At 42.9% G+C, this 12,407-nt stretch overlaps 1 protein-coding gene across 9 annotated transcripts in view; it reads left to right on the top strand.

Annotated features, from left to right (window-relative positions):
* NHSL1 (NHS like 1) overlaps positions 1–12,407 on the top strand; it is a 178,354-nt gene that overhangs the window by 106,353 nt on the left and 59,594 nt on the right. The gene's annotated exons all lie outside the window — the stretch shown is intronic.

Genomic DNA, 12,407 nt, shown 5'->3' on the forward strand with positions numbered 1-12,407 from the left:
TTGGTTTTAGCCTTATTGCTTGCCTTTCTTTTTTTTCTGACCACCTAAGCAAAGGCACCCAGCTGTTTGTGGAATGGCTGGTCAAAAAAGTGTATTTAAGGGCGATGGGGGAGAAATTTCACAAGACAAAGAAAGCTTATCCTGCAAAATCCAGCTGGCTGGCTCTCTTGCAACAAGCCTTTAAAAAAAAAAAAAGTAAATGACTATATTTGTAAATGTATTGATTTTTCTTTTCCTCATTAGTCTCATGCTGATCATCTGACAATAGCTAGTTATTGCCAGCAATTGAAAAATCACTGTCTAGCCCCACGGTGCTAACACTGATAAGTGAAACCAAGTGTGTTTCTGTGTTCTGTATTGCAGTGTTCACCATCTAGTGCTAAGGAAGCTTTGTTTGATGTCCCCTGCTGTAGGAGGAGTGTAATTTACCACACGGGCATTTCAGGCCTTTTTCAAGAGGAAGCAATTTCTTAAAATGCAGGGAAAGGAAAATCCACCTCATCTGCTGAATTTTTGTATTTTAGAGCACAGGGTCAGTTCTGGTTCATTCATAGGGAAAATGAAAATGCTTTCTTGATGTAAAATTCTATGGCCTCTGTACTGCGGGATCTGGGGAAACTGCAAGTGCTTGTGGCTGCCCAGAGGTGTCAGGGAGCAGCTCCAGAGATGCTCTCAGGGAGGAGGACTTGGCCCCTCTGTGCCAACCTAGGGGGGATGATTTTGTCTCTCTTGCTGGGTGACACATGAGTTTGTTCCTACGAAGTCATGACAGTAACTTTCAGAGGTCATCGGGAGCAGCTGCTGATCTGTGTGAACCTGCTTTTTCTCTGGGGAGTGGAAATAGGGCTGAGGAGCACAGGTAGGGCACTTGGAAACCCCTGCTCCCTCCCCGCAGCGTGCCTCGTCTTTCTCTGTGCTGTCTGCAGGGAAAGGTGTCCATCTTCCATGCCCCTCTTTCTAAAATGCACTTGAATTTAAATTATAAAGCTTTTGAGGAGGTGAGTAAGGATAGAGGAATGGCGAATGGAGCAGTACTTTAAAGACTATTTATGTTACTACGGTATTAGAAAGAGACAGTAAATACGTGCTGATGATCTTTGCATTTAAAAAGTTTGGAAACTGAAACACAGGGATTTTTTGTTGATTATTTTTGTTTTTAAGTAGCCAAGTCGCTTCAAGGCACTGTCCAGTTTCTTCTTGGATGGAAACCTCTGAATTTAAGTCGTGTAAATAGGTGTGTAAAGAAGAAACTGGGAAACTTTCACATGGCTGAATGGTGTGATATAATTCTTATATATGCAGTGGGAGCATCTACTCCTCCCTGTTCAGGTGCATTCATTTTTTATTGTTGCTTCAGCATATTCCTAATGAAGAGAGCACTGTGTGATTCTGTTTAATATTTTAAAATTTGTATGCATGTGTGTAAATTTGATTTATAATACAGCACTTGTGTAAGCAATGGAATTGCTTGACTTGTGGTCTACTGAAGCTTTTTATACATTTCTGGTCCTTAACAACAAACTTTTACATGTTTCAGACCAAGTTTATTGTCAGTTCTGTTATGTTAGTTTTCACTGATGTCTGGTATGACCCCATGCGTTTTATTTGTTCTTTTGAGTTACAAATCATTGAAGTTTCTATATTTAATGTTGAATCCTTGAAATGGTGAATGGCAAAAACGAGTTAACCTGCTTTCTGCCCAGACCTTTGCCAGAACCACTTGTGCTTCAGTGGTGGTGTCCCACCACCATACACATGGGACACCAGCTCTGCCCCACTGCCTCCCTTTCCCTTTCCTTCTTACTCATTCCTGTTCCTGGAAACACAAGAATGGTAATGTAATTAAGCCATCAGTTAAAAGTGTTATTTGTGGGACAGGTACTATTTCTCTTTGAGATAGGCTGCGTTGCTTTTACACTCTGTTAATGTTTATTTTAAGGAACAAAAGTGTTTAAGAGTGGAAATGCTTTCTGGGACCAGGTCAAGTGATAACTGCAGAGCACAGCAGGGGATTATTGGCTGAGCTTTATCTCTGTTGATAAAAGGCCTCCCTTTGGGGTCCTTATCGAGCATCATGAGAACTGTGCTTTGAGAGGTTTCACAGTGCTGATGTACTCTGTAAAAAATGCCCCCGGTTGTGTTAGGCTTGTTTGAAAACATAATACAGTCAAATTATTGAACGCTCTCGCAGGCTGGGGGAGCATCCTTGCTGAGGGGCTCTCAGTGGTCTGCAGCAGGAGTCCCTAAGCACTCCTGCATCTCTGCTGCAAAATACTCAAACTTTACAATATTTGTGTTGTGATGTGGTGGTTGTGATAATCAAGTGACCATGTTAGTTAGGGTTTTAGTTTTTTTTAAGCTGTAGCAATTGTTCTGATAAAACTTTAATTAGGGATATCGTGAAGCGGAGGTTCTGTATTAGCAGCTCAGCCTCATTTCAGCATCTGTGATGCTGTTTCTCTGCTGTTGTTCACTGCCAGGTTGATTGTAAATTGGCAGCGTAGGACTGAAATCAGCCAAAGTTCAGCAATGCATCCTTTAACAGCCTGCTTGTCTGCAAGAAAAATGGTATTACAGTGGCAGAGGGACCATCACGTGTTCATTTGCAATTACAGATAAGCTCTGGTGGTGCTGAGTGTTTGGTAGTTGGTTTTCCTGCAGTGAAGTTAAACTGAGGTCTTCTACTGAGCAGGTTTGGCAGAAATGCAAAGAGCCTGATTTGGTTTAAGCACCTGATAAATTGGAGCCAGTTGGCAGCGGCTGCTGCCATGAGAGTCCGTCACCTTCTCTAACTTAGAGCATCGCCTGGTTCTTGTGATTCCCACCACCTTTTAATAGTTTACCGAATTTGCAAAGTTTAAAGATGTGAGATGTTGTTAAACTGGCTAAACTGTGGTGTCTGTCAGCTTTTTGTGATGATAAAGTTTTGATGAGGATTTTGGAGGTTTTTTCTTTCTTCTACAGATGTGGATGGGAGCCAACAGCAGTGTCAGCTTACTTTTAATGTTTGTTAAACAGTAGCTTCAGTTATTGGGATTTTTTTCTCAGTGTTTTGTTGCCTGCTAGCTCATGAAAGAATGCTTTCTTCTATTTCGTTCATTACCCTTTCTAAGGACAACAGCTCTGTCCTATCTGTAAAGCTGAGACCCTTCTGTGCGATACGTGTTTTGTGAAAAAGATAAAATTAGAAAGAATAATAACTAAATCTGTAAATGAATGGGATGTTCTGAACCAAGTTGGGTATTTTATTGTTCAGTGTTTGCTATGGCTATTTTTTTCCAGGTTTCTCTTCTGATAACAATGAGATTTAAATTTCCCAATTAAAGGATGTTATAAAAAACAACAGCAAAAAAAGCCAGAATCCTTGCAACTCGGGAAGATTCATCCTTTGCCTTCTGATTCAGCAGTGTGAAACAAAGACTGAATCGAGTTCCATCTCTGCAGATCCCAAGCCATGCGGAGCACTGAGCAGGCCTTTGTGGCCCTTCGTGCCTCTAGTGACAGAAGGGCTCAGTCTGTGGCAGTGAATGGCCGGGACGGCTGCTGACAGAGCCTCATGCGAGTGATGGGCCATCCTCGCTCCCGGCTTCATCTGCTGCATCCAGCTTGTACCATAACAGCTGACGTATCGGGTTGCACCAGATAAAGCTGGGAACTGATTTGTTTTCAAAAGAGAAAGTAATTTGAATATAGTTTTTATTATATGCTTGGGGAAAAAAAAAATAAAAAGCTTATTCGCCTTTTCTAGCAAGGGTTTACCTTATGCCTGAGTCTTCTTGGAAGTTTTGTTCATTTGGCCAAAACAAACCACTGAAACCTTGCAAAGGAACGTGTCCCTTTGTACAAAATTTCTTCAGGTCCTAGACAAGTAACAACTCTTCTGGTGGGCATTTCAGTGTGTGTCTTGCATTTTCAGCTCGTCCTGTTGCACATTCCCTATGTGTACCATAGCGAACAACCCTCACTGCCTCTCATCTTCTGGCCAGATTAATGTTGGGATGCTGTAAAACACTTTGGAAGGGAATCAGTAGCATTAGTATGAAGGCCTTGCTGTGTTGTCTTGCTGAAAAGAAAACTGCTTCCTAGCCTGGCTGCTCACTGCTCAGTGTGAAATTGTGCTTGCTGTTGCAAGGAGATGCTGGTGCTGGATGTTTCGTGCATTCCTATCTACATGCAAGCAGACAAGAAGCCATGTGTGGCACTCAGGAGCACAAGGGTGAGGCAGGGAGGTTTTGGTATGGAGCTCATTAACGTCGCACAAGTGTGTCTGGGGGAGTCTGGAAAAATAGTGTTCGGAGGCATCTTTTGTGTAGTGTTTTTGGCAAATGGAGCAGGGAGTATCTGCTGTAATTAAGGAGGTGGAGCAACAAAAGTGCAAATGCACGTGTGAAACAGGTGAAATTGCAAAGCTTGTGGTTGAGGATGGTGGTTAGCAGTAGGCTGAGTGGACTCTTCAGTGCATAATTTGATTAAAACTCCTGAGATTTATGTATGGTGGGTACAGTATGTTTGCAGATCTGACTGGGAGTTGCTTTATCTAGTGCACTGTAGTCAGGAATTGGTTTGGAGTACTATAAGAAAATTATACTCAAATCAGATTAAAGCTGAAACACAGTGAGGAGAACGTGAAACTCCACAGAAAGGGCATAAGCATTTTAAGGGATACCTTTATCAGCCTGGCTAATGGAGTCACACTAGCAATCAGAAATGGATTATGGCACCATTATCAAAATCCATTTTACTATGCCATGTTTCTTACTGTGTCCCACTCTCCTCCAGGCCAGCACTTTGAGATGAAGTGATAAAAGGTAACCAGGTTTTATAGCTGCAGTGCATTTTCTTGTGCTGAGGGAAGTAGAGAAGCAAATTCTCTGATCAACAAGGCAGATATTTGTATTGTCCCTTCTGGAGCCTGTTTTTCAGGACTCTGCAGATTGGTGACTTGCACCCATCTCCTGAGGCAGGTTGTGTGCCTGTGCCTGGTTGTGGTGGTAGAAGGTTTCTGCAGCCTTTGGTACGTTTGCAGTGCTCCTCCTGCAGAAATCCTCTTGGTGACTTGTCTTGTTAACTGCTACTAAATGTGAAAATCTTCAAAGGCTTCCTCACCACTCCCTTATTTTTCCTGTGCTGATGACTCTGCACACTGTGTCCTTTCCCTTGGTTTTTCTCACACTGTTGGGAAGCCAGAAGTTTCAAGAACGACCCCTTGGAAAGGCGTGATGTTGTGTTGCCTTACAAATACTTTATGAAGTATCATGTTCAGTGTTTTGTATATGGTGTTTGCTCGCCCCCAGTTGAATGTAGGTAACCTGCTGTGCTTCTCTTGCAGATCCCATGGTAGGTGGTAGTGCAATGGTTAAAACAGTATGTTGCATGGTGGACATGCTGTGCTCAGAAGGAGCAATATGGGCAGTGTACTGCCAGGGAGGGACAATTGGAAAACAGCATACAGCCTCCGCAGGGGACATGGGCTCCAGTTTGGGGACTCCACACAGGCAAAAGAGTCTGGCTCTCAGGTGGCAGCTCTTCTAGCAAGACTTGGGGTCACCAGGCTGGCGGGACGTTGCTGCCACCTGTCCCAGGGCCTTTGCCTGATGGTGGGTCTGGGTTGTGTAGGTTTGCTGGTGCTTGGAGCTGGGGCTGCAGTCCCTGACCCCATGTCATGCCTGTGCTTGGGCCTGGTGCTGCAGACCCTGGTCCCATGTCCTGCCCGGGGCACAGGGGTTTGGTTCCTGCTCTCAGCTCCCAAAGACCTCAGGACTGTCCCTGAAAACACTTTTCCTCCTTATGACTCCTGCATAGGCCAAACTAACACCTTTTAAAGCAAATTGTATTAGAAGTCTGGTAGATTACAACAGATTTTTAGACCTTTATTGTTTTCCTGCCCTCATCCAATGACAAATCATTGAAAACTATGCACACTGCTTGATCCTCAAGATTTTCAGACTTGTGCTTGGACACAGTTATAGATCAACTCTGGGTTTTTTTCCCCAGTCCACAGCCACTCTGTCTGTACTACGGACTGTGATACTATAAGTAAAAGCATGCTCATTCTCTAAATGCATCACTTCTCTCCTTAACTCTCGGTTGGCTTGTGCAGATGTCCTGGAGGTAAAGCAAACTTGTGCTTCCCTGGCATTGCAGCTGGCAGTGTATAGATCTGGCTTATTGATACCTTGTAGTGTTAATAAAAAAAGACATATTTAAAATAATCCCAAACGCCAATAGGCTTAGTGACATTTAAGCATGAGCGATGCTGTCAGTTCATCCACAAACAAAAGCGGTATGTCTTAATTTGCCTAATTATGCTCTAACATGCAGAGCAGCTGCTGCTGTGAACAAAAGCAGTTGATCACACCATTTTATTAATTGCATATTAATTGCCACATTCATGTTAACCATATGGGAGACACTGGAGTGGAGTGAAGGCTACTTAGTGGTGGAAAAGAGAAGATGAACTGGCAGAGTCCTGTCCTCAGAGGACGAATTTCAGAATGATAGGGTGCCTGAACCTTGCTGATGCAACCCCATTTTTAGAAGGAATTTGTATTTTTTTTTTCCCCAATGCTAAATAATTGTATTTAAAAGTGAGAGGAACTGGACTAGAAAGGACTATGCCTTGATTGATGACTGTGTGTTGGTGAAAGTACTACTGTGCAAGTGGGTACGGAATTAGTTTGGTAATTTGCAGAAGGCAGCCTGGCTGGCACGTGGCCACTCCTTTGTCTGCTGTGCCGAAGGATGTGTCCGTGCTGCCTGGAATTGTAAGACTGGAAGAGCCAAAAGGAGTACAAAACTTGGTGATTTTTATACTTTATGCAATTTTGCTGGAAGTCTGTAGTCTTTTTAGCTAACAGTCTTAAGTCTTGAGCAAAACTGGACTTCTTAAGAGTAAAAAAGATAAAAACCTTGATACAGGTGGGTTGAGGTATTGTGAAATACCTACAATAAGAAGCAAATGGTAGTGGCCTGGCTGCTGCATGTATCTAGCATCAGATTACTGTGTAGAATGTTGAATTACACTCTTCCTCAGACTTTAGAAAGCTGTCCTCAAGTTCTGTTTTTTTTTAATCTTCCTGCTGTGTGAGGGCAGCAGCTGCTCTCGGTGGCCACCGGGCAGTTCTTATGGGCAGCAGGTTAGGGGAGCACCTGCAGTGACTTCTCTCATGTCACCCCCAGACTGACATTACCACAGTCTGCAGAGCACCTCCTTCGGCGGGGTGCCCGTCTCCTCCCTCTGGGCAGCCTCTGCAGGGACAAATGATATATGATATGATATATGATATGATATGATATGATATGATATGATATGATATGATATGATATGATATGATATGATATGTGCAAAGGATGCTGAGTGGAACAAGACAAAAAAAAAACCCACCCAAGGTCTCTACCTTGAGTATATTTCCTCTCTCCTTCCATTAACACCTCTTAAGATGAGTGAAAGCCTGGTGCTGGAATTTTTAGGTTGATGAAGGGGCGGCAGGTTTGGCAGGAGGAAGACCCAAGGGCAGCTCATTGCATTCTTAGAAAGGAAGCAAGGAGTTAATGGCAGATCAAATAGAAATATGTCTAATTATGTGAAGCACAGGACTGGACCTGGAATATGCAATGATTTAGAGAACTCAGTCTTGTCAGTTGATTAAATCTGCCTGCCTGGGTTTTCTAAAGTGAGTATTTCAACATTAAAGGCTTAGTCTCATTGCCAACAGATGGCATTTTGCTTGCATTTCCTGAATGTTTCGGAAGAGCTGGGGTTGGGAGAGATAGATTATTAAAAAAAAAAAAAAAAAAGAGCCAGGAGGCGTAGCCTTTGTTTTATTTAATGTATTATCTAAAATACATGTTTCAGACTATTAGAAGGCACAAAAGTAGGCACAAGGATTGCACAGCTAAGATATTACTAATAAGCAGTTGAAAAGTAGATTGCATGGTGCAAAACAAACAGTAACCGTGACATTCTTTTGTCAAAGCAGAAATTGGGGCAGAGGGGTTGTTTTCTTGGATTTTTTTCATCAGAGAAATGCTTTAAGTAGCTCATCACAATTACGTCTCAATTGATGCTGTAATACACCACAGTGGGATCTGGATTATAGGGGTGATGCATTATTGGAAAGACACAGCTTGAATTTTGGATTGCAAGCAGTGCCTGCCGCTACAGCAGTTACAGCAACAGCGCCTGACTTGTGAGCCGACCAGTTCTGACCTGGAGTCATTGGAAGAGAATAAATGTGAAACCCCATGGTGCTGCTGCTCCAGTCACAGCAGAAGGTACTTAATGAGCCTCCCCATGTCTTCTGTGCGCAGGCAGGCAGGCTGCGGCCTGACTATTACTAATTTAAAAGCTGAATTCCCCTAAGCGTTGCTCGTGGCTGTTGGGCTGCAGCTCCTGGCTTTTGTTTGGAAACTGTTTTTCAATGTGGTGGCAGCCGCCTGGGTTGCTAGTGGGGGCTTGTCCCCATCAGCTGAGCATGAGCGGTTGTTGATGGAGACCAGGCTTCTGGAGAGGAGAGCAAAGCTTGTAAATATTGTGGCCGAAAGGCAAATTGTCCAAGTGTGATGCCTTCTCCGTGGGAGAGCTCAGCTACCTGCTCTGAGAGGGGTCAGCAGCCACGTCCTCCTCATCCTGAAGGTCTCATCCCCTCGTCCATCTCATTGCTGACCTGAGCCGTGGTGACCACGGGACAACTTTTCCTCTGTTTCAGTGCTTTCATTTCTTTGTCTGCTGTCCTTTGGGTGCTTTGACAAGGAGTTTAAGAAGAGTGAAGTTTTACACAGAAGGGCTGCGGAGCACATTTGTCCCTGCCCAGAAGCATCAACGGAGGATTATAAAACCATTTCTCTGTAGTTTCATGGAGGGCTAATTAAACTTGTAGCTGGATAGCAACTCCAAAGCAAATTCGCCATCTCTGCTGACTGAATGATCCCTCATGGTTGTTCTCAGCACCCACTTTTAATCAGCCTGGCCCTTCTTGTGTTTGTCGGACATTTGCCACAAACAAATTGTCACAGCTAGACCAGGGACAGTGGGCTGCTGTTTGGTGGGTGCGAGCAGGTCCCCAAGCAGATGGTGGTAACAATGTTAAGTTAAATAATTAATAGCATCAAAGAAAAATACACTCTTTTATGTCCAGTAGCTGAAGGTGAACTCACGTTTGTTTCTTGTGTGTGTTGCTAACCTTGTCCTACTAGGTTTAATAAATCTGAAGAGGAGCAAGACCTGAATTGCTGTGACATGAAACGAAATATTTTCACAGCCTATAAGAACACAGTGTTTTCATTTCTTTATTCCTGGAGCTGGGTGTGTGCTCTGTACAGAATATTAGACATGGTGGGATGTGTCAGATACTGTTGAGGACTATCGTTTCAACTGTATTCTTCAAACCAGCCATGGTTTAAAAACAAAAATATAGATTGAGTTTTGGTGTGCATCAATTTAGACAATTCCTGGCATAGTGGCAAAGCAGGGATCCTATTAGGCAATGCTTCTGTCAAACTCAAGTGGACTGGGATTGAAGTTTGTTTAGTGCTGCATTGCAGTGTCCTTAAAGGATGCCGAAGTCTGGAACTGCTTGTATCATTATCCATAAAGGTGGGAAAAAAGAGGAGGCTTTTCATGCAGAATATTTTTGCGAAAATACAGCTGTGGTTTTATTGTTTTGTTTTCCTGAGGGTGTAAATGTTATTCACACTGACCATGTTATTGATCTCAAACCTCCTTCTTTACATTCAAATCACATCTTCTTCTCCAGGGGTCCTCCCTGCTCTGGAGCCAGTGGGAAGTTTCCAACTTGAGTCTTCCAGACTCTTTAAATCGGGCTCCTCCTCTGCTCTCAATATCCTGCTATGTGAAGTGCTGTCCCATTCCAATTCTGTAATAGCACAAGCTGTCATTAATTAGCAGTTGTCTGGACAAATCTGTAACCCAAAGTTGAATTTGGATCATTGTGTGTAGTTTAAAAATGCAGCCACTGAGATACACAGTAGTTTTACGAACTGTCTTGAGATGACAGGGTTGTTTGCTTGGTTGTAGTTAACTACTGATATTTCTTTGCCTTTTTCTTACTGTTGTCTTAATAACAGCTATTGGGATGTTTCAGGAGTGACCGAGCTGGGCAGGACTGTTGATTGTTGCAAACTTATTTTCTGGGCTGGAAAACCCATGGTATTTCTACACAGAAATTTATTTTTAGGCTCTGCATAATTGCCTCTGTATTCTTTCTGTGGTGTCTCCACTCTTTGATCAAGTGTTGTAAATCTTTGAGTCACAGTGTATCTCCTGTTGGCAAGACATTACATTTAGGAGCTCTTTCAAAAATACATTGGCAGTTTTAGTTTAAGTGCTGTTGATCTAAATTGTGGATGCATGCTTGCATTTTGAGCTGGAGAGGGACTTTTTAGAAGTGCATGTAGTGACAGGACAAGTGGTAATGGCTTTAAACTGAAAGAAGGTACATTTAAATTAGGTATAAGGAAGAAATTCTTCACCATGAGCGTGGTGAGACACTGGAACAGGCTGCCCAGAGAAGCTGTGGATGCCCCATCCCTGGGAGTGTTCAAGGCCAGGCTGGATAGGGCTTTGAGCAACCTGCTCTAGTGGAAGGTGTCCCTGCCCATGGCAGGGGGTGGAACTAGATGGATGATCATGTAAGGTCCCTTCCAACCCAAACTATTCTGTGATTCAGTTGACTTCAAGTGAGAGTTCACCACTGGAAGAAGGTTACTCTGGGAGTGTGATGTCAGGCTATGGAGTGTGTGATCTGTTTGGAACTGAAGTGGGTGTGATGGTGCTGCATGCTTTTGAAGGTTTCACATATAAATAGTGAAAGTACTGGAAGAAATTTTTTTTAAAACTAGCATCAACTGTCTCCAGCTTTAAACTCATACTCCTCCTCCAACTTTTACTCCAACTCGTCCAACAAAATATGAACTTTCCTGCATCTTGTATTTTGTACTAAGTGGGAAAAGCAAGGATACCAAAAGAGACATTGTGTCTTTCATTGAAATGGTGTATAGTAAACCCCTTGTCACATTACAACTTCATTGTTTGTTCAGTTTTCTGAAGTTCTCCAGCCACAGAAGGGAATAAGCACTTTTTCTGCAGCAATAAGAATTGTAGGTATCTGTAGTAGGCATCCTGTAGAAAAAAGTAGGGATCTTCTTTCCTTTTCTGACAGGAAATGGGGGCAGAGAAGGAAACTTGAATAGAAGAGAGGAGGACGGAGGGGGAGAGAAGAAGGAGAGGAGAGGAGAGGAGAGGAGAGGAGAGGAGAGGAGAGGAGAGGAGAGGAGAGGAGAGGAGAGGAGAGGAGAGGAGAGGAGAGGAGAGGAGAGGAGAGGAGAGGAGAGGAGAGGAGAGGAGAGGAGAGGAGAGGAGATTCTCCATTTTTTATCTTTTTCTGGTTTGAAGTAGATGGTGAGGCCTGTTGTTTGCTTAATGCCCCCACATACTTATTTATTGAAACCATTGCCACAATATTAAAAGTCATGACAGCTGATGGGCTCACTGGTGCTTTCTGAGGATGTTTGGTCATGAGACACTTTTTTAACAGTAGCTCATTTAAACTGTTAGGTGCATTTTGCTAGTGATCCAAAGAAACACAGCTATTGAGCTGTTAATGACCGTGGCAGATTGTGAGGTTTGGGTTGCTTGTTTGTGTGTCATTAATAACAATAACAGGGCAGTTTGTACCCAGGTTTTCAGATTTTGTCAAAAAAATTAGGGCTCTAGTCACAACTCCTCCAGTCCATTTATTATTTGTGAACCTTAGCTTTTACTTATCGTTTCAGTATTTTGTTGTGCAAATAGTCTTTTCAGGGGAAGTTTTTTAGAGTTTCTAACTAAGAAACAAAACTGTTATTTCAAGTTGCCGTGTGAGACAGTCAGCAAACACTTGGTGCTTGAGTTTGGCATGAGCAGTTACACAATCAATGGAGGTTGGTATTTTCCAAGGATCTTACTTTTTTTTTTCATTTATAAGTTGAAAAGTTCTTAAGAAACTAAAGGACGTACTGGCCTAATTTTAAGAGAGGATGTCTCTGAGTTTAGATGTGACTCACCTTGAGTTTAAGACAGTCAGCAGAAAGAAGAAAAGAAGAACTGCCAACTCCTTATAACAGGATAATCCATATATAAATTACAGTATTCCAAACAGCGATGTGGGGTGGGGAGATGAAGATTCTTTCTGTGACCTTTAAATAAGTGAAATAAGTGGGTAGCGTGTCCCCTTCAGGACATCTGTAAGGAGAATGCAGACTGAGATTAGTGGAAGATGTCTGTTGGGTATTAGTGTGGATCCACAAGTGCACAGCTGTCAAAGATGGAATTACGGGCTGAATGGGGAGACGATTGGGGACAGAAGTTCAGAAATGGCATTTTTTCAGTCTGGTGTTGTTGATTTCAC

Source organism: Patagioenas fasciata, chromosome 3 (genome assembly GCF_037038585.1).
Source record: "Patagioenas fasciata isolate bPatFas1 chromosome 3, bPatFas1.hap1, whole genome shotgun sequence".
NCBI lineage: Eukaryota > Metazoa > Chordata > Aves > Columbiformes > Columbidae > Patagioenas > Patagioenas fasciata.